Source organism: Aplysia californica, unplaced genomic scaffold (assembly GCF_000002075.1).
Source record: "Aplysia californica isolate F4 #8 unplaced genomic scaffold, AplCal3.0 scaffold00111, whole genome shotgun sequence".
Lineage (NCBI taxonomy): Eukaryota > Metazoa > Mollusca > Gastropoda > Aplysiida > Aplysiidae > Aplysia > Aplysia californica.
Genome location: NW_004797381.1, coordinates 1,326,278 through 1,333,603, shown reverse-complemented (window position 1 = coordinate 1,333,603; position 7,326 = coordinate 1,326,278).

Genomic DNA, 7,326 nt, shown 5'->3' with positions numbered 1-7,326 from the left:
TGAAAAAAAATACCCATCTATCTTTAACAGAAGTCGAAATATTTGCAACTGGAGGAGGTTAGAGTCGCCTGGTTTCAGAGGTAAACTTTGCAAGGAAATGGCGCCAAAGTTGGGTAACTTCCATAGCCAGAGAGTTTTTGCAAACTGAAAAATAACATTTTGTGTGCCTTTATTGTATGTTTTTCTGTAAATTCTACACAGAAATATGTTTTAAAGGAACACAGAAAGTGTTGAGCCCCAAAAAAATTTTGAAAAAAATTGCCCAACGGCCAGAAAACGGCTTTGATTTCATTATTTTTGGCGAGCGCCTGATTTCGCCACGATGCCTCACATATTTACACTCCTCAAACAGCACAAGGTAAGGGACACCCCACAAGGCGAGGATTCAAACTAGGGTCATCCTTACATACAATAGTCTGAGCACCAGTTGAATACCAAAGAAGTCAAACATGTTGACTTTCCTGTGAAAAGCTCACGAGTTCCTTATTTTCTTTGATGTTTTTGTTTTCAGGGTGTGTGTTTTTGTTTTATTTTGTTTTTGATTGTTTTTCTTTTCATATAGGTGCTTTACGCTCTTGTGGGCACTTTGTGGTATTTACAATTTCGGAGGTGGGTTTAGTGGGTGGTTGTCGGGTGCTCTGGTGTGGTTTCCTTCTTCTTTCCTATCAAACATCTTTCGTCCTTATCTCCCTTCCTTTTTTGTGCTTGTTACTCTCTTGAAACGCCTCTAATCTTGGGCACTTATATGACCTTATTGTGTTGCAAGTGCCGTAAAACACTTACTAAAACGAAAAAGGAGGCGGACTTCGGCCAAGCCAGTCAGGGCCAACTAAGGCTGATATGGATGCAACGCACCAGCAGAAAGACCGAGGTACTCTATTAAAACTTCCAAACCTGGAAATCAGACTCAGGTCTTCGAAGCTCCTAACCGCTGCACCATTGACACCAGAAATTACTTATCATACACATGATACATTACCGATCTTTTTCTTCTTTAACTTTATTTTGGGATAAATCCAACACAGAAACATAATACACAGACAGACACCGAAACAGATACAGACGTCTAAACATAGACAAAGACACAGAAAAGGACAGAGGCACTAACACCGACACAGACTCAGACACAGACACAGACACATATATAAACACAGATACAGACACAGAGACAGACACAGACACAGACATAGACACATAATATATAAACACAGAAATATACAGACACAGAGACAGACAGAGAGACAGACAACAGACGAATACAAAAATACAAAGACAAAGACGCTAAGGCTTGAGTTGATTTGGCTTTAGTAATAAGAAGTGTATCGATGTGACAACGATCATTTTACATGAGGACAAAAACAATGTATAAACAGACAAAAAGAAACGGATGGAGAAAAAAAAGGTAGGACCTACTAGTGGCGTTCTTCAGCCACCCACTTTGCTCTCAAGGACGTATGTATTGCCGACAGGTTTCTATTGTACTCTACTGTCAAACTATCGGAGCAACCATTCTCGAAAGCAGTCATCTGTCTAACGGCCACAGTTCCGTGACAACCTAGCAGTCATCTGTCTCAACGGCCACAGTTCCGTGACAACCTAGCAGTCATCTGTCTCAACGGCCACAGTTCCGTGACAACCTAGCAGTCATCTGTCTCAACGGTCACAGTTCCGTGACAACCTTGAGGAGGGGAGGAGGGGTTGTTGTTTTGTTAGGTTTTGTTTTTGTTTTCGTTTTGTTTTTCAAGCGGGTGGGGTCCAATAATGTCCTGTCCTTGGATTCCCTGTCTAACACGGCCAAGGTCAGTCATTTTCGCGACAAAAGTAGACCTGGCACTATCTATCATGGCCGCCGCTCCTCGCTCTCGATTTGTTTTGCTAAAGTCTCAGGGTAGATCTATAGGTAGGTGTAAGACAGGCTACATTTCCATGTCATTCCCATGTCCTGTATCAAAAACAGTAGTCAGGGTGTCAGCCTCTATCATTTTTCTTACTTTGACCACAAATTAAGTTGCAAAGAAGCTTGTTGAAATTATAAATAATATTGTTATTGTTATAATCAGTATGATGTTTTTTTAAGTCATATTTTATTACAGCAGTGTCAGTGCAGGCTGTAGTATCACACGCTACAGCTTCTTCACGTTCGTCTTTTCTCGGTGAAAAATAGTGTAACTCATTTACTAACTTACCAATGGAGAAAAAAGGTTTTAGGTACTGAGGTGAAATTGTGGTCCTCATCAAAATAATGAAACCGATGAAACCATCATTTCCCTGCCTGTTTGACTTTTTTTCTGCTCAGCACCTATTTAAAAACACCTGTCTAAGGGAATTTTACTTTTTTTTAAACGTTAAACAAAGACATTAAAAAAATGCAAATTTGCAGTTTCCATAAACACTCAAGGTTTGGAAGTGACCAAACTTTGGCAACTATTTTCTCGCAAACTTTACCTGAGACACCAGATGACTCCTACCTCCTTCAAACGTAAAAATATCTCGGCTTCTATTCAAGATAGATGGGTATTTTTTCACCCAAAAGCAGAATACTACACATTTTACTTAGACGATACCAGTAACTTCATATGCTCCAAAACTTTCAAATGCCTGGTTCCACCTTTTTGGGACACATTATTAGTTGTTGTTTTTTATAGTGTTGGCAGCAATGACGTCACGCGTGGTATCTATGGGCGCCATACCGTTGAGGGCAAGAGGCCCAGTCGACACACTGCCAATAACAACAGCGTGGTGAAACAAGCAGTACAATCGCTCTTGTGTCGTGCACGGGTATATAACCAAGAGGGGAAAGAAGAGTCATTTCGACTTTCAAATTAGCCTAAGTAATTTAGTACAGCTAAACAGATTAAATAGATAGAGAGAAAATAGTAATGTGAACTCAAAAAGTCAACACGGTCACCTATCAGCTCGCACCCCTTCTTTCTCATCCAAACATCTCCATGGGCACAACAAGTCAGCTTTTCACATTAATATATGTACCAATATTATGCCCTACCAGTGCCAGACCTGGAAATTATGTTTAAAAACATGTAAACAAAATCACTGCAAACGAGATGAAATGTCTCCTCAAAACCCCTAACATCTCAAGACGAGACAGGCACAGACATTAAATGAAGAGCTAAGATCGACCATTGGCACCGAGTATGCCTGCATTTCATCGAAAAACAGAGAATGAAATAGTTTGGCCAACCTCGAAGTCCTTTAACCCCAAGTACTCAGGCTATAGAGAAAGTGATCAACCACGCAAAAGATGGATTGAGAGAGTCAAGGAAAACCGTGAGAAATTATAATAACCCTACTGAAAGAGCTGCAGAGCTGGCCTGCCATAGAAAACTGCATCTCCCCTCGACGATTATCAGCAACAAAAAACGGAAAGAGAAAAGTAAGTAAGCGCGTAAGTAAACAGATCAAAATTTGTTGAGACATCGTGATCAAGATAGGTGTTTCGGTTGATCGAAAAGTGGGTTTAAATAAGCACACGTAATACACTATCTGATCTTAAACTTTAACAGACTTTAAATCAAGACAGAATACAAAAAGACACAGGTCCTCTGACTCAAGATGAGCGAAGCGTACGTAACAATATATGAATTATTATGTAGGAGTAAGAGAAATGGATCCAAACAAAGAACGAGACAGTAATGAAATATGTAGGAAAACAATCATAGCCCCCCCCCCCCAAACCTCTCCAGTTTTCCTTCTTGGCTTAAATCTGAGATTGCATGTCATTTATTAGTGCTAGGTTTCTATGTCTGAAGAGTCACGACACGTGTGTGCGTGCATTTGATATGAGCATGACTGTTAGCAATTACTCATTGGTGTTTGGGATGTTTGTCTGTATGTAGCCTATTATGCTTTCTTTGAGAGGTGCGGGGAAAGTGTTCTTGGACGTCATGATGAAGAGGCATTACATGCGTGTTTCCCTTAGAACAGTGAGAAAACGTGTACGTAACATTATATAATATGAGCTGATGTTTTTCAAGATCCCAGAGGGGGAAAATAACAAACTCTGCATTCATTCCTGAACTCATCTGTAATCAACAAGAATTTATCTTCAGCACATGTGGTAGATTGTCCGACCGATGGATTGTCTGTTGCCCACAGGAGATGAAATTCTAGTTTATAAACCACTTATTGAAAAATATGTCTTTTCGTGAGAATAATATTAGATTCGAAGGTAGCGTAAACAATTAATACAATGACTTGCTAAGTGCTCTTTTTCTCGCTGGATTTTTTAAATAACAAAAGACGTTAATTTAACAAGACTGCAAAATGCACTATTTTCCTATCACACGAGGACGTACAACTGTCAACTTTAACGTGTCATACCCCCTTAAAAAGCGGCCAAATTAAAGGGACGTAACTAGGGTTAATTTCTCTATCCCTGCTTCTTTCCGTTCTTTGGACTTTTCATAAGAATCTCCCCCCCCCCCCCCCCCCGGACACACACCTTCTTTCCCCACATCCTCATGTGATCTAAATCTGGAGTGCCAATACAATTAAATTCAAATTTAGTCAAATGACGTAATGAAGACGAAAATAGTAATTGTTCAACCTTCAACGTAAAGAGTCCTTCTGTTAGAAAATAAAATTAAAAACCACCCTGCGATTTACGGATGATATCAAAGTCAACAACCATGAGCGCTAGGTACGTAGTCTAAAACAGCCTTACGCATTGCTCACAGCCGAAAACTCTGTATCCCGGACTCTAACGTGGAGATTATCAGAAGAGAATGCGTCGCTGTTTCGGCTCTTCCTCTCTGCAGCTTTTCTGACGCACCGAGCCCACTCTCCGATGTGAGGTCTCCTTGCTAGTCCGACTGTTTTTCCTCTGCTGTCAATTCCTAAGATTCATTCCAGACTGCGTCCTCTCTCTTCAACCAGATCGAGTGACTGTCTTTCTCTACCGTCTCCAGAAGGGAATTTATGAGTTCGTTACTTTTCTTGGCAGTTAGTCCTGCCATTCTCATCCACTTTCGGACGCTCGCTGTTACGAAACTTTGCATCCAACCTCAACTGGAAAGTGAGTCGCTTTCCAACCTGCCTCCTCACATTTTTCGACAAGCGCCTCATATCGGTTTTCTTTCCGTTCATGTGCAGCATTGATATTGTCTTCGTGAGGCACCGTGAGCTCTACCAGGTGTACCTCTTTTTCTTGTTCCTCCTATAACACCAAGTCTGGCTTTTTTTGTTGTTCGGATGGGAAGAATCTCTCAAAGCCATTTAAGCCAGAAGCTACCTCACATGTGCCTCCGCTCTGGTCTTTCATGGCTTCGCTTGCTTCCTTGTGGAACAAACTCAGTGACTCAACCTTGTTTAGTCCACGCTTCTGTAGCTTAGGGGCGTATTTTTCTTCTTCCACCTGTTTTGTCGCCATCGAAGTGAGCACTTTCTGCACCTCGTTGTGTCTCCAGGTGTATCTGTTAAGAGCCACGATGCAGTTTGACAAAATAATATGCTTCATGGTTCCTAGCTTACCGCATCTACACTTGTTAACCTCCTGTGCCTTCCATCTGACAAGGTTCACCGGTGAAGGCAAAACATAATACGTAGACGGAGAAGAAAGCTTTGTCTAGATGTGTTCCACTTCCAGATGTCACTCCAATCAACTTTTCTTTCGACTACATGCTCTTCCCATCGGGTCATTTGTCCTTGCTGGCTACACTGGTTGAGATTAACTTCTCACTTCTGAGCATCCGTCTTTTGCATATGTCTTGTTGCAGCTTTTCTTCTGTCTCGATGAGACATTTTCCTGAAAGGTCTACAGTCGCCATTACCTAGCCCCAATCTGTCAGGCTGTGCTGGACTGACAATGTCACCATGCTCTAATGCAGAGAAGATCTCGTCAGTTGCATCTTGTGCCTTCCACTTTCTTGCTGTTTTGACACCTGGAGGTCTGCGGCTAATCTCATGATCCCTTGATTCTCTCAGCATTATAACGGTTCTAATCTTGCCTGCTTTGAAGACCTTCACAATTGACGTGAGAGGTAGTTGAAGCGCATCTCTCTGTCTGTACAGGGATGACGGTTTGATTGTGCAGGATAGCCCAACCGCTTCCTGATGTAGCTGTTACATGTTTTTTTCAAACATATCAACTCTCGACAGAGCAACTTCATACATTATCAGCGGTCACGCCAATCGAGAGTAGAGAGCAAACTGTAGACACCATATCTTATACTTTCCTGGAAGCTGTGTCTGGTTAGTTGCTTTCAGCCCAACTTCAGCCTGCTTCATGATTTCCACGCCTTGACTGCTATCAGACAGAGTTCCTGAGTACCAACGACCCAAACTCTTCACATGTTGTTCTTTTACTGCAGGCATTTGCTCCCCTGCAATTGTGAACTTCAGTTGTTTCTGTTTCCCTTTGTGAATAGTCAGGCTTCTAGATTTCTTGGCTTTAAACTTCATCCTGGCCCAGGTTATAAGCTCATCAGCCGATTCAACACACTCTGCATTGTGTCTGCATCTCTTGTCAGTAGGGTCACGTCATTCATAAAGGTTTTCTTTGGTGATATCACCAAAGATTCTTCTTCACAGCATTCTGCAGATCTCAGTAGCATCTTCATCACCAGGATGAACCAGATGTCCGATATAGAGCAGCCAGCTGCAATCCCAATCTCTAGTCGGTGCCATTCAGTTGTGAAATCTACAGTTGAGAATCACATCTGGAAGTTACTCTAGTATTCTTTCATGATGTCTTGCACCTCTTGCGGGACGCAGAAGCAATCCATTTCTTTCATTAGCAGTTTATGGGGAACATACCCGTGTAGACATTCGCAAGATTCAACCACACTACGTTTAAACTTTCCTTGGTTTTCTTGGCTTCTTAGATTGTGTCCCAAAAGGTGAAAGCATGCTCAATGCAGCCTGGGATCCCTGGTACCCCGGCTTTCTGAACCCTTTCATCCACATAGCTGTTACTTTGCAAATGTGTCACAGTCCTCTTTACAAGTATTCCTATAAAGACCTTGCACGTCACGTTGATGATTGAAATAGGTCAAAACGTTGCATTCTGTTCTTTGGGTAGATACACGCCCTCTGCTCTGCACCAAACTTTGAAAATGTTTTGGTCTTTCCGAAGGCATCTTATCATCTAAAAAAAGGTGCGTCTGAGCGTGTCGCAATACTTGAACACCTTATACTATAACTTATAAGCACGCTATCTCCTCCAAGCGCACGTTTGATTCTTGTTGGGTTTTTTTACAAACTTATCTACTTCTTTATCTCTGATTGGTATAAGGTATTATTTGACAACGGGGCAGTTGGACGCTTCAGGCCTCTCATGTAGGGGAGCAGTTTTTTCCTTCTTCGCTTGCT